This window comes from Anas acuta, chromosome 3 (assembly GCF_963932015.1).
Source record: "Anas acuta chromosome 3, bAnaAcu1.1, whole genome shotgun sequence".
NCBI lineage: Eukaryota > Metazoa > Chordata > Aves > Anseriformes > Anatidae > Anas > Anas acuta.
This window is the reverse complement of record NC_088981.1, coordinates 116,764,469-116,790,076: the sequence shown is the minus strand read 5'-3', so window position 1 is coordinate 116,790,076 and position 25,608 is coordinate 116,764,469. Positions and strand designations below refer to the sequence as shown.

General features: G+C 52.5%; 1 protein-coding gene across 6 annotated transcripts in view; it reads right to left on the bottom strand.

The window, feature by feature from the left end:
* The window catches only part of NCOA1 (nuclear receptor coactivator 1), a 143,474-nt gene that overhangs the window by 52,884 nt on the left and 64,982 nt on the right, over positions 1-25,608 (bottom strand). Inside the window, exon 1 of one of the 6 annotated variants that reach the window (XM_068678957.1) lies at positions 17,581-17,605. The exons of 4 other annotated variants lie outside the window; for them this stretch is intronic. The gene's annotated coding sequence lies outside the window, so the exon portion shown is untranslated. Of the gene's footprint in view, positions 1-14,807; positions 14,832-17,580; positions 17,606-25,608 lie in introns of those variants that run through there. One more of the 6 variants, XM_068678958.1, reaches the window with a different exon arrangement.

Sequence of the window (25,608 nt, the reverse complement as noted above, 5' to 3'; positions counted from 1 at the left end):
CTGCCAGATGCCCCAGAGAGGTGAATTAAGGACAAAATTGCAGCCTTAGCTGAAATCCTTGGCTTGCGTTAAGCCCTTGATGTAATACATTCAGTGTTTCTTTTTATTGTAAAAGTAGTTTATTTTACAGCAAAACTTGCCAGGACGGACAGGCCAAAAATGTAATCTGGTCTAAAAATAGGCAGCTGAGCCCCACGAGCACTGGTGGACAAGGGCAAGGGTTGCGCTCCCGGTGAGACCACGCTGGGGCATTTTCGCAGGAAACCTGATTTCTAAACACCAACTTCTTGTAAAAATGTTAATATTCTGCTCGGTTAGGAAAGCAAACAGGAACAGACGAAGTGCAGCATGACGGTAACGAAAACAAGCTAATTAGTTCGGCTGGGGGGGGAGCAGGGGCAGCGGTTTCCAGGCTTTGTACGAGTTGTCCCTGCTGCAAACCTGGTAAAACAACTGCTCCTTTGCTGTCGCTAAGGTTTGCCACCAGAGCTGCGATGAGGGGCTGCACCCAATGCTGCTGTTTCACCCAGGGGATGCTCAGGGGTTATTCGTGAACCCGCGACCAGCGCCGCATTGACGCACGGTTTTTGGCTCTCCAAAAAGGAGCCTCATCCTAGAGACATCGCAGCTGTCCCCAGCCCACCGCTCGGACACAAATCTGCTTCGTGTTGCAAACCCAAGATATTCAGTGTGTGTTTTCTGTAAGCATGGACATTCTCAAAAAGCCGCTGCAATTTGCAGCTTCACGCGTGGTCCTAGGATGTGCAGGTCAGAGATCTTGCAGCAGCAGTGTAAAGGAGCAATGCTGCAACTCACCCTGCATGTAGCAGCAAAGAAAGCTCCTCTGACACAAATTGCAGCTCCCTGTTGCCAGCTAGACCAGGGCTAAACTCAAGCAGCAGGCAAGATCTGCAGCAAGAACTTCTCAGAGATGGTTCTTACCCCGTGGAGACAGATACGGCACCAGGCACGGGTTTGTCTTACCGTCAGCACCCCGCTGCACCACTGCATCTGCTCGCAGGGGACAATTTGTCTCAAAGAGACTAATTGGAAGAAAAAAAAAAAGCTGAAGAGGGGAATGGATAAGAAGCGCGAGAGCTGACGTCACCTCCCACAGCCATTGCAGATGAATCCACCTCTGATTTCTATCCCTGCACTCTCCCCTCTTTCATCGATCCCAAACGTCCACCTGAAGGAGCTGCTGCTTTTTGGATGCTAATGAACATCCTCGCAGGGACAAGAGCCTTGCTCACCCGGGACACAGAGGCTCCAGCCCCAGCCCACATCAATATTTCAACACGACCTTAGGGATCTTGACAAGAATGCAATTTCCATATTAACAAAAAATAACAAAAAAAAAAGAAAAGAAGCGTGCGAATTGCTGAGGCTTAGTGCTTGTGCTGTCATACTAACACCAACTGTGATTTTGATTTGTCCATGACGACTGAAAGCAAAAAAAAGACAAGAGCTGACCGCTGAATACTTAATTCTCACAGAACTTCATTTTTCTAAAATTTATTTTCCATATTTTGGATGAGTTTGACCCAAAAAACAGCTTAGAAAATACTGCTGACATCTACGGGAGAGAGGCACAATCAGTAGGGCTGCTCTACAGAGAACTCCAGCATTGGAAAAATCCCTCACATTACACCCATTTATCAGCAAAATACAACCCATCTGTGCGTACACAGCCTCAATTAGAGGTAATTAAGAGCATACTCGGAATGTCATAAGGATACATCTATATCGTTGCCCTCACAAGTTCATCGCCAGCTGCTGATCCGAGCACTGGGGTCAGAACAAGATTTAATTTAAAAGAAAAAAAAAAAAATGCACCAAAAAAAACTTCTGCAGATTACGGGAGAAACAACGAAGCCGTAATGTGGCTAGCGGGGAAGCGAGGGGTGAGACCGAGTGAGTCACTCGCTAACCCGCTGCATGTGTTGTTACTTTGGTTTTTTTTTCTTTCAAACTTCTTTTCCTGACCTCATCCCCAACAACAGCAACAAAAAAATAATAAAAAACAAAAAAGGAGAGACTTCCAGCCCCGCTCTTTCGGCTGCTGAAGTTGTCAAAAACAAATGTCACATCTGTTTTGTGCAACGCTCCTTGTGGGGGGGGAAAAAAATCCCTGGATCCATATGCCACCGCGCCAGCACTGGCCAGCAGACACGTCTGCCTTCAATCGAAATCCTCTTTTCTTGGTACCTTACCCCAATTTCCCCGCCTGTCTCCTCCTGTCTCTCCCCCAGCCTCTGTCTCCTGCCCGAGCCCCACCGAGATGCCGACAGATGGACCCTTTGGCTCTGGGACATCAAACCCTACCTGGAAAGAACAGTTGGAATAAGAAAGACCCTGGGTTTCTGGCAGAAGATGAGCAAAGCAGTGCAGAAAAGAAAGGTGGAAATAAAACCCGTCAGCAAAAGATCTCCAAGTTGTTTTCTTCCTCTAGGAACCCCGTCTGCTTCTGTTGGTGGTGAGTCCATCTTTATGGTGCTCTGCCACCCCAGAGCACAACACACAGCCCAGGGAATGCAAATATCAGGATTTCTCTTCATTCCCATTATCCATCCTGGCCTGAACATCCCCTCTTGGCATCGAGTGATCAGCCTTGTATCATTACTGCAATAATTATTATTATTACAGCGATGATGTTGGTGCAGTGCTCAGAGCCTCCAGGGATGCCAGCTTGGCTCTCCTGTGTGGGACCATGGAGGGGACGCAGTGGCACCTGTTTCCATGCGGGGATCCAGGCAAGGAGAGATTAAAATCATCACCTGAGACCGAATTCAAGCAGAATTCAAAGCACCTCAAGATACGGCTAACCAAGAGGAGCTCAAGGTCACCAGGAGGGCTCGAGGGAAGCTGCGGTGGCCCCGTGTCCCTGTTATCATTAGGGCCACAAGAGGAGGGAGATGAAGGATGAAGATTTATTTTCACCGGCCTCCAGAGACGGAGTGCTGGGCACTTTTTGGTGTGGGGGCAGAGCAGCTTGCTCCGATGTCCCCACAAACAGACGCTGCGTCCCCGTTGCTGGCTGCACCCCGTGCCCCCGGTGCCTGCAGGGCTGGTGTTTGCTTCCCTTCCTACGAGCTAAGTGGGACATGCAGAAATCTTAATTATCGCTGGCTCTGCCGAGGCAGAAGGCTAATAAAAGCTGTCAGCTCGGGGATGCGGTGGAGCGAAAGCCCACGGTCTCAATTCCCCAGCAAGCGTGCGAGCGCATCCGCGCCCACCTGCTGCCTCGTCCCGTGGGCAGGGGGACACGGAGGACAGGCTCACGCTGCCAAAACCCTTCCAGAAAGGTTTTCCAGAGCTGTTTGCCTTAAGGAAAATGGATTCCGGCACCCCTGGGCCCAGCAGTGCTGCCTGAGGGGCAGGGGGAGCCTCTGGGCCTGGCCCTGGGCAGCGCTGAGCAGAGCCCGGCTCCAGCCTCTCCACACCTCCCTGTGGGTACTGACGGCCATGGGGGAGCTTTGAACACCCAGAAGTCACACAGGCAGTACTAAAGATGGTGGTTACATTAACCACATTAGCCGTAAGAGGACTATGTGGAAAATTCCTGTCAGGGAACAAGATCGGAGCCCAGCGGCTGGAGCCTCGCTGAGGCAGCGAGAGAAGTCCTTCACCGACAGCGAGTAGATCCGTGTCCTCCACAGAGCAGGAGGGGGTGAAGGGCATACTAATGTGACACCAACCCCACCTTCCCTTCGTGGTTCTTCCCCTAATTTTAATTCCGAGCACTAGAAACTCCTCCGTGACCACCCGACGGAGCAAACGAGCTTTGCTCTCTGAATTCAGGCTCCTCCATGGCTTAGTTCTTTTACCCACAAGAAACCTTTTGCTTTGGAAACGTAGCGTGGGCCATACAATCAATAACATCGAACGTATGTGGCGGAAGGTAACTCTGTCTATGGAAACAAACAGAAATATAAACAGCAAAGTGGATTCCTCGAGGAGGAAGGCACAGGCCAGCCGAACCTCAGCTCCAACTCCAGTTCAACAAGTGCTCGCTCGCTACACGTCTGACACCCAGAAAGCACAAAAAAAGGGAAAAGATGTATATAAATCAAAGTCCTTGAGGACTAAGCATCGTCCTTACAGAGACAACGGTCCGCAGGGCTTAGAGAAATGGTGAATTTTAATACACCAATCATCTATATTGTATTTGCAACTCGCAGACCCACAGCAGTCATTCCCCCTTAGCCTAGGGATAATTCCAGCAGCCAATTTGCTTTACAAATGAATGGGAAAATGTGGGAAAGGGCCCTGCCTCAGCACTACAAAAATGAATAATCCAGCTGTGGGAAATCAATATTTGATGCCTGAGGAGCCCTCTGGAAATCCACAATGCCACTCTGTTATTTTCCCAAGCTCTCTTTCAAAGCCGCCTCAGCTAAAACACAACAGACACAAGATAACTGATGTGCCGCTTATTACACTAATTGCAATCATCTCCTTGTTACCTGGTGCTCACCCACATCTGTTTGTCGTAGCCATCTGTCGTCTGTCTTAATTAGATCACGCACTCGCGGGGCAGGGGCTGTCACAGCACGTGGGTTCCTAACACCGCCGCGTCCCACTTCTGCCCCAGCATCTCCGCACCGCCTCGAGTCCCCTGGCAAGGCAACACCACTGCAAATATAGGGCAGGCAGCTGGAGAAAAGCGATTCAGAAACAAACAAGCACCCCAAAAGCTGAAAATGAGCTGGGTGAGAAGCCCGCTGCCCTTTCAGGGCCAGGGAGCAGCGCTATGTCCTGGGGGACTTGCAGGTCCCAGAGACGACGAAATGATGACCTTCTGCCACTCACCCTGACTTTCTAGGATTTACCTTTCAAGCTGCTCTCGGATCACTCACCGCGATGACCAGGCACCAAAACGAAGCCAGTCATGGGGATAAGATGCAAAACTCCACTTTTCCTTCCGCTCCATTCCAAAAGCAACAGGAAAACACAGAAGGACTCGCCGCCCCCGGGCAGGAGCCCACCAGCTCCTGCAACACCTTCACGAGGTGCTGCCTTCCACCTGATCTCTCCACGTTAGTTTTTGGCGCAGCGAGATGCTCCTGGTTAATTATTACCGACTCGATGTGTCGGCCCAACTGCTAAACCTCCCTGTCTTAGAGGCTTTCTGCAGAAGGTGCCTGCTCAGAAGACGATTTCCATCGCTGACTCGAGAGATCAGCAGTGATGGTAGCTACATATGAGGACATTAGAGTGCCAACACTTAAAAAAACAACAACACAATGTTCCCTGTTGATCCTAGATGGATATCCCACTAGGAGCTGGGGTGGGATTACCCAAAGCCCTGGACAGGACAGCCCAGCTCACCCAGCACCACGAGCCAGGGAAGGAGGGCACTATTTCAGAAAGATGCCCAGGTACCCTGAAACTATTTGCAATTGAGATCTTTATGGCTCATAATTTTGGCCCAGCTGAGTTATTCCCCCCTGCCACAAGACACCCAGGTGAAAAGCCTTTTTGGAAGGACGACGGCACGATTCCCTTGCCAACTACTCAGAGCAGGTACGTTAAAAGAACACCTCAAGATCTCCAAGTCTTAAAGGCGCTTTGTTTTTCACCCTCATTAAAAGCCCAATAGAAATTCAAATTTCTCCTTACACCAGCTGTTTTCCCACAACACACCAACTGGCTTATTAAAGAGCTGCTCACAAGCGGCAGCACGTCCTCCTCCAGCCTTTGCATCTCTGCGTTTCTCCCTTTGCAAAACCTGGAGAAGAGGCTTCTGCACATTTGGTTGCTGTTAGCAGCTGTGCAGCAGCCCTGGGAGGGGAGAACTGTGCCAGCAGGGCTGAGGGGCTGCTTGTCCCCGACCCCAAAGCGTGTCCATGTGAATGTGCCTGCCCTCTGCCTTCCAGTTGAAGCCCAGAAGTGGAAACTTCGCTTCGAATTTGCCTGAGTCACGGAAGAAAACCCACAAAACTTTGTTTATGCACATTTTTGTTGGCTTTCAAGCCTCCACGCCACGCCACCTCCATGGCCTCCACGCCACCCCAAAGCAAAACTAATTTTCACACCAGAGACCCTCCTTTGCTGATTTAGAGCAAAAAGAAGAGGCAAAGGGGACTGCGGTCATGCAGGATGCTGCAAGGTTTACGCCTCTCCCTAAAATCTGGACTTCAGCGCCGTCCAACTCAGATGTAACTAGATTTTTCATCTTGGGACGAGCGCTGACAGCACCAGCAGATGCTTTTCGTGCAGCAGCCTCATTTTTTCCAGCAGTTTCTGCACCGCTTTGTATTTGGGAGCCTGGGGAAGATCCCCAGGCTCTCCTCTTCGTAACTGCGTGCTCTCAGAGCTGCCCCAAACACCGGAGGGGACAGGAGAGGGGGAGCAGGGGGCAGCAGTCACATCTGCTCTACCCTTACGGTCCCCCCAAGGCTGTGTCATGCGTGGTGACAGGTTTGGGAGGCAGCGAGGCTGCTAGCAAGGTTAGGTCGGTGGATGAACAGTCAGAGAGCAACAATGGTGATGGGAGAAACCCTCTGAGAAGGTGAGTCAAGGTGAGGTGTGTATAAATTAATAATGCATCGCTCCACCAAGTTGTATTTTTTTGCCCCCTTCCTCCAAGCTCCCTTTTAGGGCCACGAATTTCCCCATGATCAGCCCAGGATGACAGAAACCCCCCTGGATCCCAGGATGATAAAAACAAGCAGCCGCGCCCCAAAAAATATTATAGGGATTCACTGAGCCAGAACGTAAGAACCAACAGCAAATCAAGGCAGGACTGAGTCCAGAGCCTGACGCTGCAAATCCTTTAGGGCTTTGACCCGAGAGGAGTTAGGGGGGAGCAGAGCATCGTCACCCTGCTGCCAGCACCACGGGGCTCGGGGCTCTGCTTCGGCCACCTCTCGCTAAAGGATGCTGAGCAAAACATGCAGCTCTGCCCCCATCACGATGGGAAAGGAACCCTGCTCCTTCAATATACAAAACTGAAGTTTTTTGAAACCGCTTTGCCCTAATAATGGAAATCTGCCGCAAACACAAAGTGATGAAAAGCCCCTGACTTGCCTGAATGGAGACGGAGAGACAATTTGGTTGCCATCCTTCAGCAGCCTTCCTCGTGGAGCTGCTTGTGTCTGAGAGGCAGCGAGGATCACTTGGCAATGTTTACAGCAGAGATAAGATAGAAAACACAACTGCAAGGAGCGTAACCTTTTCTCCCAGTAACTGATAGGAAAAGTGGGTTAATTTATACAGCTTCTGAAAGGAAAAAATAACACTAATTCCCCTGTAGTCACAGAACATTACACACTTAGTTTCATATTACGTTGGTGAATTACACTTTGCAATTACACAATTTTCTCTATGGGGAGAATAAATTATTTGGCAGAACGTACAAATACATCAGGTTCTCATGTAACTCAAATTAAACTGCGGTGGAAGCACATGTGGCTTTGTAAGAAGCGCCGTGAGCCTGCCTGGGTTAGGGGATCGCTTGCAAGCAGCAGCGTGGGGACAAACCCTGAGCTGGGACACGTTACGGGAGCCTCATCGAGCAGAGAAGGTGCTTGGCCAGCGGTGTGGCCGAGCTGCAAGTCCTCAGCTTGCCCTGGCCTCAGCAGCTTTGACACCAGGAGCAGGATGGAGCTGGAAAAACTCTTCGTAAGGAGCAAATTGGGGATGCGGACTACGTGTCATGTTGGTTGTGGTCCTGCTCTAGTGAGGATTTGGTCCCTTCTATCCAAAATACGCAGGATTTACTCACATATTTGTATCTACACACATCTACACACCTCTCATTTAATGTTTCTTTAATGTACTTCCTTACCTTAGCTACCTCGGATGCATGGATTAAAGAATGACGGCCAAGGGCTCGGCAGCAAAACTGAGTGAATGCAATCAGCTCAGCTCCAGCTTCGATTCCCTTGTGCTACAGGAATGGCGATTACGTCCCACAATCACCAATTTTGAGTCTTTCAGGAAAAATACACGGGAGGCAGTGCCTTGCTGTAAGCTTTAAGTTGGTAAAAGTGGAGCTCTGGCCGGCAGCTGCCAGCAAACACCGCTGGTAAGAGGCAAGTAGTGCCAGTGCCAGTCGTCCAAGCACCTCTGTGCCTCAGAAGCACACATTTTGGGGAAGGAACGGTGCCAAACAGCAGCCCCGACAGCTGCCAAGCCGCTCAGCCCTCTGGAGCACAAAGCATATTTAATTAGCATTCCCGCTGCAGCGATACAAACCCAAAATCCTCCTTGAAGCCCAAAAACTGATGCCTGCCACGCCTGCCTTCAGCGGGGCCAGCTTCAGCTGGAAGCCCAGCAAAACCCCCCGAGTTTCTGCTGTTTGGCACCAAGCGTGGAGCATCCCCGGTGGGAGAAGCTCCTGCAGGGCGTTAAGCCGTGCCTCCGTGTCTCAGAGAGGAGCTTTGGCCATCGCGAGGGGCCTGGTGGCTCAGACACCATCTGCTGAGTCAACAACACAGCCCCCAACGAGCCCAGAAATGCTAAGAAGTGGAGTTTTGGGGGGGCTGGACCTCAAATTTAAATACTAACCTTGAAGCTGCCCCCCAAAGAAAGCCGAAAGGAGGCTGCCACCCCTGCAGGAACGTCACCTTCTCCTCTTTTGCTTCTGCCCCATTTCGTTTGATCCCATCTGCCCTGCTTTCAAACGCTTTGCACTTCCCCTCTGCTCTCCTGCTGTCCCCACCAGCAGCACGGGTGCCACCAGCACCAGGTGACAGAAATCCCTGCTGACAGCCACGACCTCTGCTTTCCACCTTCCTTCTCCACCTGCTCCTCCTCAGCCCTCTGTGGGACTCCTCTTGGGTTTATTTTTTCCTCTAGGGCTCTCCAGCTTCAGTTCCTCTGGGAGAGGGAGGCCAAAATGCAGAGGATCACAAACTGGAGCTGTGAAAACGGGAGAGGACTTGGGGAAAAGGAGCGGGCAAGAGGAAAGCTTCGATGGAGAAATATTTTTTGGGGAAGTCTTTTTGGGGAGAGAGCAGAGCGAGGCAGTCTGGCCGAAGGAACCAGAGCAAGGCGTAACCCCGAGAGGAGCTGGCACCCGTCTGTCTCAGTGGGGTGTGAATTCTCTCACCAAAAACACATCCCTGGGGAGAATGATGGCATGGAGAAGCTCTCACCGCTGCCATCTCGGCACAGCACGGATGAATTCAGCATCCAGGCTCCTGCTAGAGCCAGAAAAAAACAAACCGAGATGTCCAACGCCAAGAGGATCATCAATGGATGTCCAACGCCAAGAGGATCGTAAGGACTACCAACGATGATCCTTATGGGATCAACGATGATCCAGTCCACACCCCGAGCCTCAGGAGTCTGCGCGCTCGGGGCAAGCAGAATTTGGATGGAAACTCTTCCCGCGTCGCCTCCGAAACGATGACATTTCATCCGCCGGAGAGAATTTTGCGCTCACCAAAACAAAAGGCGCGCATTACAGAGCTCGTTTGAAAAGCCTGCTGCGGCTTCCCCGCGAATAAATTAATCAGTTTTATTAGATGTGATGCTAAATTCCCGAGCGACAGCTCCGCTCCTAAAGAGGCGAGCTGCAGGCTGCCTGCCACGGAAGAAGTCTGGAAGGCGCCAGCCCGAAGAGCTCGTGTAACACGAAGCTAACCGAGCCGCGGCGAGCACACCAAAAATAAAAATATAAAAGAATACGTTCTTAACCCATTGATCGCTAGCCTGCTGCAAAATCCGGGCTGGCATTACTAGTTAAATTCTGCCTGATCTCTCATTATCTCGGGATTAGCAGAGGAGGCGGGGAGATCATCCTGGTTTAGCCGCCCCGCGATAAGAAGCCGAGTGTTGGTCAGCTCTCAGGTTTTGTTAAAAGATAAAAGAAGGCACAAATGCACGTTTTTTTTAAAACCACAGAACTATGAAGAATTAAAAAAAAATAAATCTGAGTCCAATTGCTGAAGCCGAGCTTTAGAAAACCTTCAGGCCAAACGTCCCCCTGGGACGGCACCTTGATTGCCTCTACCTGGAGCTGCGGCAACCACCTGCGCCCCAAAGTCCTTCCCCACACTTGAGGAGTACCCCTGTGGGTTCTGGACCCACTTCTCCATCCCAAAGCCACCCGTTGATATCCTTTTGATACCACACCGACACCCAGCAGCCCGATGGAGGTGTGGAGAGGCACAGAGGTGCCATCTGGAGGTCCCTGTGCCCCCCAACCCACGGGGTCCCTCCGGAGCACGGGGACACGACTCCCACGGGGACGCCGCGATGGGACCGGGTGAATTTGTGCGTGTCTCTTTGCCTCCTTCCTCCAGTTACAGGCTGGAAACAGCGACGTGAGACCCCACCAACCTCCTCCTGCAGCAAAAACCAGCTCCAACCACGAGACCGAGCCAGGATTCGGCCGCTGCCACCGATGGGCAGCGCCCAACCTGCCGCCGTTCACCCTCTGCATCGACAGCCGGCGGGGACAGCCCTAACCCCATCCACACAGCCATTTCGCCCACTCCATCTGGCAATTAATGCGGGATTTAAAGGCGTTAGGAACATTTGGAGATCTCCAAAAGGTGCCTGGACGTGGGGTGGCCCTGCTGGGGCAAGAGGGGACCAGAGAGACCTGGAGGTGGCCCCTTGCTTTTACAGCTACCACCACGACACGTCACAGGCACACCTTTGGAGCAAAGCATTCGCCTTCTTGTATTTGGGTAGCCCTTGGGTAGCCCTTGAGTAGCCCCTGAGTAGCCTCTTGGGTTGTTGGTGAGTCCAGAACTTGGGATTTCAGCTCAGCTCCGCGACGTGAGCTACATCCTGCCCCAGCAGCGCATCCCAAGTATCGAAACAAACTCCTGTCGTCAAAGGTATTTTTTTCCCCGTTGCATTTAGAAGACAAAAACCTCTATTTTGCTTTCTCCACAGGTCCTGGCAATGCTCACGACGAGGAGCATCCCTCTCCACCGGTGCTCCAGCACGGAATTTCACTCACCAGGACCTCACGCCCGCACGTTAATTTGCCCGTGACCAAAGCAAACAATCCATCAAAGCGACCAAGTGCTTCGCCCTCGCTATTAACGGCCTACCCTTCACGTAACCAAACCCTATCAGCAAGACAAGCTGAGTGCTGCGCCGAAGCTTTTTAAATAGAGAGGAGCCATTAGTGAGGCAGAGTAATAATAAAAAAAAAAAAAAAAAAGCATGAAATTTGGTTTCTTTTCTGCGCAAAGTCAATCCTTGCGAAGTCTGTAGAGGGAGATACTGAAAAAAAAAAAAAACAAACAAACCACAAGCGCGCACAAAGAGGAACGCAGCTTAAGAAATGAAGCATTAGCAGCCTCTTCAAAATAAAGCCGAGCCCTTGTGGAAGGCGCTGAAGATCCAGGCGCAGCAGCTCCTGGCTAATTGGATTACTGCTGTTAGAGCGACGGCCCCGAGCCGCAGCGGCGCGGGCAGGCGATGCGCGGTGCGTCGTGCCACGTCTCCGCCTCGAGCAGAGCACAAGTCAGGTGTGGACGGCCTCCAAATCGCATCAGAGCTGCATTTTTTGGGGCAGGGATGAGCCGAGCCCTTCCCACGGCTCGAGGTGGGAGCCATCCTCTCCCTTTGGCCAGCAAAGCTCCCGGCCCCTCGCCGAGGAGCCGGCGAATCGCCCAGCAGCGTTAGCAGGATATCTGCTAAGCCTTCTTGTATTTAATAACTTAATTAGGGATCAGAGAGCTATCGAAATTTGCATACAATACGAGATTCGGAAGAGCTGAAACCATCCCCGTGAACAAAAACCTGATTATGAAGCAAGCCGGGGACTTGAGGAATAGGGGCAGGAAACGCAACGAAAGCCAGCCACGCGCAACCCCGATCGAGCCCAGCTGCTGCCCAAGGGGCTCGTCCTGCACAGGATCGCTGGATTTTGGGGTGCTGCGGTTGGGTTTTTAACCACATTAATCAGAGCAGGTGCTAATCCGGAGCGAGGTACGGCGTGTGAACGCAGCGGCGGCAGAGGAGCGCTCGTGGATTATTCGGACACGGTCAGCGGAGCGTGGAGAATGAAGGGCTCAGGTTTGGAGGCAGCATCAGGAGCTCTCTCTGCGTAATTAGCTAACCAAACAGAGAATTATGCACAGCTGAGATCACCTTCTCAGCACAACGCTAGCAACAATTGGCCATAAAAGAGCACGGCGGATGAGAGCGCGATGAAAGGGATTCAGAAGGAAAAGATTTCAAACAACAAAGTGCGCCCAGCCTGAGCGAACCCCGGGGAAAAGGGGAAGCGGCTCGATTCGAGCGGGTCTGAACCTCACATCGCATCCTCTGCGGGCCTGCAGAGGGGGAGATTTTCAAACCACAAGGGGTTGGGTTGATGAATCTTGACCAGGGAAAGGCAAAATTGACCTGGAATTTCCCAGGTGGGTGGCGGAAGAGGCAAAGGACCGGCTGAGGGATCGGAGAGGGATCCTGCTTTGGGGAGAAGACAACCAAAAGGGTTATTTCTACGTTGGTGAAAGCAACCACGGAGCAAAATCAACCACCCCAACCCCACCTCGTGCTGCAGCAGAAATTCCCCTGGCTGTAGGGCCGGCACCGAGAGGCCTCCACCTCCACGGGGAGCAGGATGAGACCCCGGCCACCTCCACCTCCACCCCGCGACCCGCACGAGGCTGAGCCCTGCTCGGAGAGCCGGGATCTCGTTACCTTGAGCTCCTGCTCCCCGGGAGCTGCGGCGGAGCAGGAAAATTGCCCGAGCAAGTCTCGGGAGCGCAGCTGCTTGCTCTGGCTTCTTACAAATCTTCAGGCATCTCGAAGTAGGCGGAGTACAAAAAGAAAAAGGTTTCTAGAAACTCACGGCAGGGCGAGCAACAAGAGTTGAGAAATTCGGAGGCGGCTCAGCTTCCCCAATATTTTTTTGGTTTAGAGCAGTACCGAAAGGGCCCGGGCACGGCCGGGGATCCATCGCACGAGGTTCGGCGAGGAGCAAGAGGCGGCTGCTGCTGCCCGGAGGAATCGGCGAAGCGCTCGGAGAATGCGGCGGGGGCCGCGCAGCGGTGTGTCGGAGGGCACGGGCAGGCCAGGACCTGCCTGGGGAGAAGGAGAAGGCTCGAGTCGGGCTCCGAGATTCAGCTCTGGGGGCTGAGCACGACTGCTGCCTGCCTGCCGCTGCCACAGGAACCTCGACGGGGCTCTGGGTTTCTGCCCAGGTCGCTTCTGCGTTTGCAGGACGCGGGTAGGGCTCCACGGTGCCTCCGTTTACCAGCCCCGGGTGATGTCCTCGGGCCAGGCTGGAGGCTGAGGTCTCCCCGCTGCCCTGCAAGCCCCCCAAGGTGCTTCCTCCACCCGTGAGCTTCGCAGGTCAGCAGCTATCACGCCGCAGGGGAAGCCAAAGCAGGCTGAGGAGGGCCGAAACGCAAGGCTGGGGAGAGAAGAAGTGGCCACGGCAGAGGGGATGCCGCTCCGAAAGCGCAGATTCATTTTGTTTCCCCATCCTCTGTCATCTCCCTTTGTGCAAGGCTTGGAGCTCCGAACACCTCCCTCTCCTCTCAGCTGATATTTTCGACTAACCATATGGAGGAAGAGGGGAAAGAAAAGAGAAAAAAAAAAAAACACAAAAAAACCCACAGCAGCAGCGCTGCACGAGGGAGACAAAGCCGGAGCTCGTTACATCATTATTAATCCTCTATTCCTCGCGCTCCCAGCTGCAGCAGACACCTCCAAACCAGGAGGATCCCTGCCCTGAGGTCCTTACAAACCCAGCGAGCTGCAAGATAATTAAGAGGCAAACAAGGCAGCAGGGAACGCGGCGTGGGGAGGGAACGGAGGGGGGGGGAAGAAAGGCACCGTGAACTTCAGCAGCTCTGCAGAGGTTACCCCTGGTTTTACATTGAAGTGCCCCCGAACTGCTGGACTCGCTATTTTTGGAAGCCATCCGGCCAAAACCAGCTCATTTTTCACCCCCACTGACCAGCTAGACGGCAGCAGCAGATATTGAAGCCGCAAGAAGCTTCCCTGGGGGCTTGCTGGACGTGGCCCCGCTCGCCCGGGGCATCCTGTGGGCTCCGGGAGCGACCCCAACGCTTCCCTCCAGCTTCCAGCCCTGCTCCCAGCTCCTTCCTTCCATCCACCCGCCCCGTGAACGATTTCATAGGGCAGGGAGTAGGTGCAGAGTGACTCGGAGAGCATCAAAGTGCTGCACCCCACCCCTGCTCCATTTCCCTAATCCACCCCGGACACCTCGTGGCGCTCGGTGACTTTGGGCACAGCCCCGCAGCCCGTTTGCCTCCAGGACTTGCAGCTTCCACAAACGGCACAAATCGATGAATTGAAGGATTACTGCCGTGGGGAGAGAGGCTGGTGGTGAAAAACACTCCTGCGAATTCCCCAACCCAAAGCCAAAACCCAAAACTATCAGCTAGGTGCCAGCAGAGGCACGGCTACAGCCAGCGGGTGCCCCGGCACCGCTGCACGCAGCATCCCACAGCAGTTAATTCCCATTAAATTATAAAACACACGCACACAGCACGTTCCTCCCCCTTCTGTACGGCTCTGCTAATCCCAGCCAGGATCCAGGGCGCAGCGGAGATAAAATCAAGACGGGGATGGATCACAGAAGCAGCTGACAGCTACCTGGCTAGCTCAGGAGCCGGAGGCAAAGCACCTGAAGGCGCCGTACCTCTCGTCTCGCTCAGCGTGTCCAAAAAGAGGAAATTCCCCACCGAGACACAGCCCTCCCTTGGTCCGCAGCTGGATCCTGCCCTGTTTGGGCAGCCGAGAGCTGAGAAGGAAGAAAAGCACCCGCTGCACCCGCTGCACCCGCTGCGCCCGCTGCTTTTACGGCGTTTTGCTGAAATCCTGCGAGCCGAGGACAAACTTTTCGAGCCTACCTTGCGCAGCCGAAACGCGGGGAGAAGGCTGGGATGCTTCGTGCAGATCAGAGACGGGGCACAGCCCCTGCCGACGTGCTGAGCACCACGACGGATCCAGCAGCAGCTCACGCATCAGGGATCCAGCCCGGCGCCGCGCTCACTGCCCCCAGCCACCCTCTCCGGGAGGCCCGCCGGCCGCAGCGCCTCGCATCCCCGCGATTTTTACTTTCACGGTCGAAGCTCCGCATTTAATTAAAAGCAGTCTGGCTAATTACGCTTTCCAGCCAATCCCCCCGTCTGCAGCCCTGCTGGCTGAGGAGAAATCTTCTTTTTCAGCAGGCGGGAAGAGGGAGAAAACGCGGCGGCGGCGGCGCCTGGAGGGCTGGGGCTGCGCGGGGACCAGGAGGGACCCAGTGGCACCGAGCACCGCTCGCTAACGAAGCCCCAGGGTGGCAAAGCAGCGCCCAGGGAAGGGAGAGAACCTCGTAGCCAGCCCCAATTTGCCACAAGAAGCGGCACCGCTGGAAATTATATTTATTTTCACCTCCGTGGCCGCGCTCCTCAGCACGCTCCAGGTGCGCGGCCGTGACAACGACGGCGCTTGCACAGCCACCGTGCTCAGCAGCGCAACAAACGCCTCCTCCAGCAGCAGGAGCACAACAACCATTAGCAAAAGGAAGGTGGCAGGGGACGTTTTAGCACCCCGTTTTCCCCCGAGGACGATGTCAGAGAGCCCAGCCCGCGAGGAGAGGCAAAAAGGAGCAGGAGTAATTGCATCACCTCGTGCCCTTTGAACAACCTTTGGAGCCTGACGCTTTTTTTTTTGCCAGGGAGAATAATGAAAGGCAGGCTAATTAAGCAACGAACATGCCCACGGTACGGGGTGTGAAAATTTTAAAAGTCTGACAAGTTGTTAGGAGGCGCGCAGCTCCCGGCTTCGCCTCCCTGCTGTCACTCCGGGAGCAGCCGCGATGGCGCAGAAAGCTCCTCGTGGCTTTTTCCTCTTCCTGACACGGAGCAAAGGAGCCCGTTTTAAAAACGTTTCTCATCCTGCACACCTGCTTTTCATCTAAGGAATTCAATGCTGCTCGTCACAGCTATAGGATCACAGAATCCCGGAGAGGTTTGGGATGGGAGGGAGCTCAGAGCCCCCCGGTGCCACCCCCCTGCCACGGGCACGGCCCCAAAAAGGTCTCTGAGGAGCCTGAGCCGGCACCGTGGGCACCCTCCATGTGCCAGGAGCTTCTGCTGCCTCATTACCGACCCTCCCCACATGAAAGCTGCCCTATAATGTCCCTGTCACCACCAAAAAACCCACAGCACGGGGAGCTGGCATGATTTAAAGCCCCAAATTTCTGTCGGGGCCACTGGAGCAATCAGCATCAGTGCCGGCGTGGCTGGCAACGTGACTACGAGCACGGCTCTGACCACGAGGAACGTGCCTGGCTCTTCCTGTAGGTACCCAGCCCGTGTCACTGTGAATCCCACATCCTCTCTAAGCCCACGCAGAGCCTAAAACGATGCCACAACCCCTGCCCTTTTCCCAGGGAGGATGATCCGAGGCCAGGGTGCCCTCCCCGAGCAGCAGAGCTGAAGGTCACACGCTCGGGGACACAAAGCCGTGTCTTCAATTCCTTATCCAGGACCTGGGAACTCTCCGAATCGTGGAAATCCACAAATATTCTGGGTGTGGGAGCGCCAGGAGGAAGAGGCAGCAGAGGAAGGGCTGGAAATAGGGCAGAGGCTGATGGCACCCGGGTTAGAGGGGCACCGAGGCATCAGCACGGACCCACCTGCAGCGTGCCGGGGTGCCCAGGCTGAGGGGCACAAAGCAGAGGGTAAACCCTGGTGAGCCCCAGGGTGGAAATGGGTAAATCACACTTTTTTCATTAAAAAAGAGGTCCTTTTAGTGCAAGGGTGCTCTATTTAAGACCTATACGGATAACAAGGGGAAGAAAAAGGGCAAAGAAAAGCGCTCCGAAAGCCCAGGGGTGACGCGAGGCATCACGCTGCCAGCACCTGGACGTTCTTCTCGTGCTGCTTAGCGGGGCACCGATGTCAACAGAGACAAAAAATTGGGGAAAAAAAAGCCAGAGCCAGGCCTGGAAACCGTAAATTTGCCACTGCCACGCAGGAGGGGTGCAGCAGTGCCTCCGGCAACGATTTAGCCTTCGGCACCTCCACAGCCGGTTGTTTCGGCACAGGGTGGGGACCCCAGGTTTGTCCCCTGCTCTTTTTTTGCAGTCCCCGTAGCACCGGCAGGGCTTGGAGCCGCAGCACGGCATCGATTCGAGGCAAGGAGCCGCCGAGAGCAGCGCGTGAGCTCCTGCCCCAGCCCCGAGTTCAGGCTGCCCAACCTCGCCGTGCACACGCGCCGTCAAAATCAGAGCGCTCCGGCAAAGCAGGTGCGCATCTCCGCCACGAAACGTCTCCACGGGGCTGTTTGTTTAAAAAATAAACTAAAATAAAATAAAAATGTTTCAAAGCCTGTAAGAACGGGAGGAACTGAAGCGCCAAAATGTGTTGCGAGCCCCCGCGCAGCCCCCGGGAGCTTCCAGCGAGGGGGGAGAGCTCCTGCAAATTGTGCAACGCCTCGCTAAGGAGCACCCAAACCTCTCCCCCCGCATGCATGTGAAATCATTAACTTCATCTGCTGCTTTTACTTCTCCCATCAATGATTAACGAACGTTAAGCAATCAGCATTTTTCCTTTTAACGAGGAACGCTCTCTTTTTTTTTTAGGAAAAAAAAAAGAAAAAAAAAACAAACCAAACAACAAGTAACGTCCTTACTTCTGCGAGTCGCTGCGAGGATTCCTGCCAGATCTCTCCAGCTCCAACATTTGCAGGCTGATTTTTTTTTTTTTTCAAGGTCACCGCGGAAGCAGGGAACTCTCTCCGCCGCGCATTATTCTCAAGGTGCACGGCTTTACTCCGCCGTGCGCCGAAGGGGAGCCGCGGCACCCCAACCGCTCTCGACCAAGTTGGATGGAGAAAAAAAAACAACAAAAAAAAACCCCGAGGGAAAGCAAGGCAGTGTCGGAAAATGCAAATATCATCAGGCAGCAGCCGGACCCCGTCCCTTTTTCCCTTTTCTTCGTGCTGTTACATAAAAGCCTGGAAGAAGTGAGGTGGCGGGGAGCTGGCGCGGCGGGGAGCGCGCTGCGGCCGCCCCTACGCAGCCACCGCCCCGCTCACGGCCCCCCAAAAATTTCGGGGACACCAGGGGGACACCCGGCAGGGGGCTGCGATGGTAGGGATGGCTCCCGGGGGGATGAGGAGGAGGAGGGAGGGGAAGGAAGCAGCGCTGAGGCTCGTGGTTCGGATTAAAAGCGGCGCCGGTACGGTCCTACAGGCTCTGGTTTGAAAAAAAAATGAAGCAAAATGCCTGATTGCTCTTTGATTTTCAAGAATAAAAAGCAAAAGCAACACGCTCACTGCCTGCAATTCTATTTTTTTTTTTTACTTTTTAATTTTTTAATTATTTTTTCTTTCTAATTTTAAATTCAGAGAGGTTTTTGATGCGCATCCCTATAACTCACGGCTGCGTGTGCCCCGCCGAGCCCAGCCTCCCGTGGGCACACAGAATTACCATTCCCTGGCAGGAAAAGCCACGACGTGACCAAAATGACCCCAAACCCTCAGCAGACCCACGTTTTGCTCCTCTACACCACGGAGCATTTTGGCAGTGAGCGGGAGCAGCTTTTTTATTCCTCTGCAGGCTCTGGGCAGCCTGCTCCGGTGGGAGGCGTCCCCTGCCCAGGGCAGGGGCTTGGGACAAGATGATTTTTAAGGTCCCTGCCGACCCAAACCATCCTATAATTCTGTGGTTCTGTGATTTTATGAAAGGGGCTCCCCAAATATCACCTTGGGCTTGAAGGCAGGTGGCTGTGGGACAAGGCAAGGGTGACAAGTAGCAGTTTGGGTAAAATTTGGGATGCGCACAGGCTGGCCCGCTAAGGAGCCGCACGCGCTCCGGGTGGCTGGACAGAAGCAGTCCTCACCCCATCCTCCTCGCACTCGAGGCAGCACGAGGATGAAAACCAAGCCCTTAATTTCCTAATTAGCCACTCTGGGGGAAAACGCAAGCTCCTGTCACCCTGCTGCCTTCCCCCAAAGGGACGTGTCCTGGTGGTCCGCAGCACGGGGTCTCGCCGCGGCTGCGCGCCGCGCGTCGCATCGCCCACACAGTCTGGAAGTTGTTTTACCAAACAGTAAACAAAAGCAAACAGAGGAACCTTAAGATGTTTGGGCTGTAAAATGGCTGTTTTGGTGCGGATCCAAAAAGCTGCAGTTTTGCCATCGCTGTGCCAGCTGAACCTCTTTTTTTTTTTTTTTCTGGGACCCCGAGCTGGGAGCTCCGCCGCTGCCCCTGCTCTGTGCTGCTCAAGGAGGAAGCCCGGATTTCAAATTCCCTTCCTCAAACCCAAAAATGAATCGTTGCCACGATGGGACTTCTTGCCCTGACCAGCGACAGACGATGAAGAACAGAGGGAGAAAGCCTCAGAGGAAGGAAACCTCAGGGAGAAACTCGAAAGATGCGTGATGGAGAGCTCCAGAAAACAGCAGCCAGGGAGAAAATACCTGAACCCACCACAGCTGTGTTCACCAGGGAGCTGAAAAGCCCAAATATTCAAAAATATAGGAAAAAGGCTGGAAAACACGAGGTAGACATGGGAGGAAGCCCTGGAGGACTCAGAGCCTGTACAGCTACCGCTGCAGAATAACATTTAAGGCATCGCGTCCGGGGGCATCCTTTAAATTTAGGATGTTACGGACACTGCGGAGACCTGCTGGGCTCCAGCTGCACAAAGACAGCACGAGGGGAAAGGAGAAAAACGTGAGAAAGCCGAAATTCCCCCAAAAATCCAACGCCAAGGTGAAAACCCTGCCTCCTCCACACCCTTGAGCAAGCTACGCTGAGGACTAAACCTGGATCAGCTGCCCAAAACTCGAGTTTCTGATTGAATTATTTCAAAGCGAAGCTTTTTAATTTATTTTTTTTTTTTTTAGAGGGGATATTTCCAGTTTTTCTGCTCCTTGCAGTCTTGGAATCTCTTCTGCTGTTGCTTAACCCTTTGGCTGCCTTTGCTGGAAAACACCCATTTCCTTGGAGGAACGGGTAAGCATCTAATTGAAATCCAAAAAAAAAAGGAGAATATGGTAAGTTTCGAGAGTTTACCAACAAATTCCACCCCTTCAGCTGTTCATTTTTTTTATGACTTCAGCAGCAAAAATACCCTTTCTGGCATGGCCCGGCTCCAGCAATGAATTTGATTACAGCTGCTGTGTTAAATGAATGATTAATAGATGGCTTTGTCAGAGCTGCATCTGCCTCTCCGGCAGCGGAGCAGCGCCTGAGAACATTGCTGTTAACCTGGGCGGAACGACAAATTTTGTCTTCATTATGTTGCGTGCTGGCTACCCCGCGTATTCCCCAGGCTGCGGGAAGGGAGGAGAATTTTCAGCCCCTCTCCCTGTAGGTAAAATAGAGAAGAGAGCAGCCTGAGCCTTGCCGGAGCAGTTGGATGCACCCCGATAAAACGTCTCCGTAAAAACACTCAACGTAAAAAAGGGAGGTGAGCGCTGGCAAAGCTGGATTTAACTCTCAACCAGAGTTAAATAAGACAAAAGCTCTGGAACACAAAGAAGAATCTGCAGAAGCTCCGGAGCAGTCGCAGGGAGCCCAAGTTTTCATTTTCCTGAGCACGGTGATTGCTCACGAGGACTGCAGGAAGCGAGGGAGCGGAGGAAGCGAATCCCCCGCCGCAGCTCCCAGCCCAGCTGGGACTCACCCGCAGCCACCAGGCTCCAAGTACAGGTGAACTGTTAAAACTTCTTTCTTTTTTTCCCCAAAATAGTCGCCGATCTGGACACTGAAAACCTTTCTCTACAAAATAATTCAGAAAAAGACAACCCCCCCGCAGCAATTCACCCATCGCACCGTTGAGCTCTCAGGGCACGGCCGGGCTCGTTCTTTTTCTGCTTTCTCCTCAATCAAGCACAGGTTTTGAGCAAAAAGGTTCCAAACCTTTCACCTAGGGCAAGTCCCTCTCCAACTTCAGTGACATTTCCACCCCAGCCCTTCCACCCTCCAAACCCCCTGGCACCACCTGAATCCCAAGGCGCCGCTCCGTGACCGCTTACCAAGCCCCCAGCTCAAGAAAATGAATTAAAAAAGAGGTGAAAGCTGTTCTTCTGTCAAATACCCCTCCACGGTGGCTCGCCAGGGTACTCAGAGCCAGGATTTAGCTTTCTTTTATGCTAACTTTTATATAAAGGCAAATCTGAGGTGTTGTGATGGCCAGCAACACATCCTCGGGTCCCTTCCCAACACCCCGAAACCAGCCCCATGTGGCTGAGAGCCTCCCCAAGCACCAGCAACCCTGAGCTTTCTGCCCCCAGAAATCATAAATCTGCTTTAAATGGGTGCTAAAAGGAGGAGAAGGAGCACGCCGGGACCTGGAGCGTGCCGTGTCCAGGTTAGGAAGGGAAAACAACATCCCTCAACAGCCTCCTCCATGGAGATTCCCTGCCCACTCCAGGTAGCACCGAGGTAAGGGTCTGAATGGAAGTGCAGGGCCAAAATAGCTTTGATTTGGTTAAAAAGCAACAGAAATAAGATGTGGGATTAATTCTGTGTCCGTGCTGAAGGCAGCGAATTGGGGATGTTGCAGCCCCATCACTTAAAAAAGCTGCCAGGAGCTGAGGAACTCACCGGGTTCGTGGTTCTGTTTCTGCAGCTCGGAAATGAAGCTCATGGTGAACGTCTGGTTTCAGCAACTGTCAGCACTTAATGTTTCTATTTACTCCAATCCAAAAGAGCAAACTCTAAATAAAAACTGAACTTAATTAAGCGTGTCGCATTCTTCCAGGCATGCCAGCTAGAGCCGTGCGCAAGATGCTTTTCCCAGCCCCTCTGCTACCAGCCCCGAGACACAAACGCACTGCCTGAAGCCCCCAAATCCAGCCCAGCCCACAGGCTGGCTTTATTAAGGGAGAAATCAGTGGCAGAACAAAATTCAGCCCGAGGTTTCTCATCCTTTCTCATCAGCTTTCGGCACCCTCTGCACCCGGCTGGGGTCCCTGCGGCACCACGAGGTGCTCGGGGTGGGCAGACACGGAGACACCAACACCCGGGTGCCAGGGGCTGTGGGGTTTGGGGAGATGAGCAAAGCACGGAATAAGCAGCTCGGGACAGGTTTGGGGTTCAAAGTCTCAGCCAAAAAATCCTGAGCCCTCTCCTAAAAGGGAAGGGACCTCTGCGTCCCCACGGGGTACCTGGGACCGGCGTTAAGGGCGCTGCGACAAATGAAGTGAAATCCAAGTCACCAGGGAACAGGCTGCCGCTTATTTTCAGCACCAGCTGGGCCAGCAAACAAATGGCTGGTTGCTGACTGTTCAAACACGCTTAGCAGGGCTAAAATTACCCTTTTCCTTCTACCCACCCAAAATCTGCAGCTGCGAATCCCTCTGCGCGCATCCACCTGGAGGCTTTGGGGTCCCGCTCTGGAAAGCTCCTTGGGGACAAAGCCGAGGACGCACCGCGGGGACAGCCAGTGCCAACATCCCCCGAGGGACGCCACCGTCTCCAAATTTCAGCCAGGATCTCCAAAAGCTTCCATTTCTCTCCAGGAGCTCCCCCCGGGCCAGGTGTGGCTCACCTGGGCACCGTTTCATCCACACCCCAGGAGAGCCGAGCGCACGCGCGCGCACGTTACGTACACGGACGCCTCTCGCGGCACCTTCTCGGCCAGGAAAAGCGGCTGCTGCTGCTGCTGCAAAAGCTTCCCCGAGCTCCGGGTAAGGGAAGGGTGAATTTCGCTGCCGAAATGGAAGCTCAGCCTGGAATTGCTAAGCGACAAAAACAAAAGATGTTCTCCCGAACGGATGGCGTGTGTTATAAACTCCGCAGTGGTGCAATCTCGATATTCAGCAGCACGAAGAAAGAAGCGCAAACTTCGGGGGGGGGGAAAAAAAAATACCACAGCAGGCTGCTACCCCCTAAATCCCTAAAACACCCGGGCCAAATGTTTTCCACCCACAGCAGACCCCCACCAGTTCAGAGCAGCCACCGAGGGATCCAAAGGCAAAGAGGAAATTTTACAAATCGGGGCACGGCTGCAAAACCACGGGCAGCAGCAAACTTCCTCCTCTAACCGTGCCCAGCACAGGGTCGCCGTGCAGGAGGATGCAGGCAAAGCTCAGACCCAGACCGACAAAAAATCCTCGCTTAAATGGGTTCGGTCCCTGCAGCACAAGGGGGTGGGCGCAAAGATTGGGGCTCAATTTTGGTTCCTCTTTGTGCAAATACAGGGAGGCGTTCACTGAGTCGGTAGCAAGAGTTCCTGCACCACATACTGTGTGTACATCTTATTATTTAAATGTATTCATATTATATGTATTTATATAGAATAGACTCACAGAATCATTTAATGGTTATAAAATAAAAGCAGAGTTAGATGAGAGGTTAGGAGGAAATTCTTCATTCAGGGGTGGTGAGGCACTGGCACAGGCTGCCCCGAGAAGCTGTGGCTGCCCCAGCCCTGGAATTGTTCAAGGCCAGGCTGGACGAGGCCCTGAGCAACCTGATGTGGTGGCTGGCATCCTGCCCATGGCAGGGGGTCGGAACTGGGGGGGCTTTGAGGTCCCTTCTATCCCAAACCACTCCAGGATTCTACGATTTCGGTTGGCAAAGACCTCCAGGATCATCAAATCCAACAGTTAACCTGGCACTGCCAAGTGTACGGCTAGAGCATGGCCCTAAGCACCACATCTACACATCTCTAATACATCCAGGGATGGTATATATACATATATTATATGGTGTATATATTATATGAGATATATATTAGATGGCTTATATATTAGATGGTATATATATACCATATATTATATGGTATATATATTATATAGTATGGATATTATATGGTATATATATTATATGAGATACACATTATATATATGCATTTATATGTATATATATGTTATAATACAGTGTGTGATTATATTACATTATATTATTATATTGTCATATATTATTATATATTATTATATTATATCTTAATATGTAATAGGAAGGAAAAAGATAATTTTAACACTGGGAAGCGTGTTTAACATTCAGAAATGAGTGATATATTTGCTGGCCCTGCTGGTACTGAAAATAATTATATATTATATAGTATATATATTATAAATATTATATATTATATATTATGTGTTATATATTATGTATTATGTACTATGTATTATATATAATGCATTATATATTATATATTGCATGTTATACCTTACCTGTTATACATTACCTATTATATATTACATGTTATATGTCATATATTATATTATATATTATATTATACATGCTATATATAATATATATTATATATTTACCAACATATATGCTATGAAATATAACATCTAGCATCACATCACGTAACAGAAGTCGTACAGAACATATATGTGTCTGTACACCCCGCAGACAGATGGTGCAGGGCCCCCCCAGGTGAATCAGGGCAGCCCCCCCAGGTGGGCTCCCCATGGGCTCCTCCAGCAGCAGGCTCACGCCGCGACACACATTTTGGGGCATTTTCTGGCCCCAAAAGCAGTCGGAAGCAGCGTGCTACGAGCAGACCCTCCCTGCTCAGGGAAGGGATCGATGCCTCGCCGCTCGCTGGATTTTCGTTTGAATGCCTCGTAAGAGGCTCCACGACAGGAATAATTACAAACGAGTTATGAAAATAACTCCCCCCCCCCCCCACGGAGCAGCGAGGTCCTGAGGGTTCAATTACGTGACAAGAGAAAACAATCAGGAGACACCCTGGGTTCAGCCTCGCTTCGGAAAAATGTTTTGCCTTTGTTATCCTGATCTAATTGCAACGGCTTAGGTAACCAGGCTTAATTGGGAGCCAGCTGTGCCCGCGGGACGCGGCCCTCAGGACCCAACAGGATTTGTACCAGGAAAATGCAAAAAAATAATAATAATAATGATGCTAAAAAAAGGCAGGTTCGGGATTAAGGCTCGGCGCTAGGGCGAATTGTCGGAGCTGGAGCTGTGTGGTGACCTCCTTCCCCCTTCCCTCTCCAGGAAAAACGCTTCCCCAAGTAGGCAGGGAGGGCAGGCGAGGAACTTGTTGATGCTGGTGCTGCTCTCAAGATCCCCAGCTGGAAGCTCAGGGCTTTTTTATCGAGCTTCCAAAACACCGGGGCCCCACGTGGGTCTGCACCGGGGAATATGAGTCCCCAATCCCCACAGCAAGGGGTTGGGTGGGTTTTAAGATCCCCGAAACCCCAAATTATTCCAGATTCTGTGATTTTATACCCATCTGTCATCCATCACCCAGCCTGGCCTATTACGAATTATTTTTAAAAAGGGAAATATGTGCGGCAGGGCTCATCCCTGCGCTGCCATCAGCAGCAGTCAGATCGAAATTATACGCTGCCGGCACAGCGATTCTGATAAAAGAGCTGCGCTGCTGAAGAAGCCAAGCAGGCACGTGCAAAAAAAGGGACAAAACTCGCAGGAAATCTCAAAAACCTTCACCCTTGGGGATCGCAACCTAATTACGTGCCGAAAGGTTCGAGCACACGCCGGCTTCATCCCTTCCTCCGTGCACCGAAATATAAAAACCCTGCCCGTTTTCTGCATCCCCCCCCCAAGCAGCACGAAACCAGGGCACGCAGGAGGATGGGGCCAAGTGGTTGTGGCAGGTCGATGGCCACAGCAGGGGCTGGGAGGAACGGTGCTGCTCTGAAAATCCCCAAACCGGGGGTGGCTGAAGGTTTTCCGAGCCCCCTGCAAGCAAAGGGCACGGAGCTGCT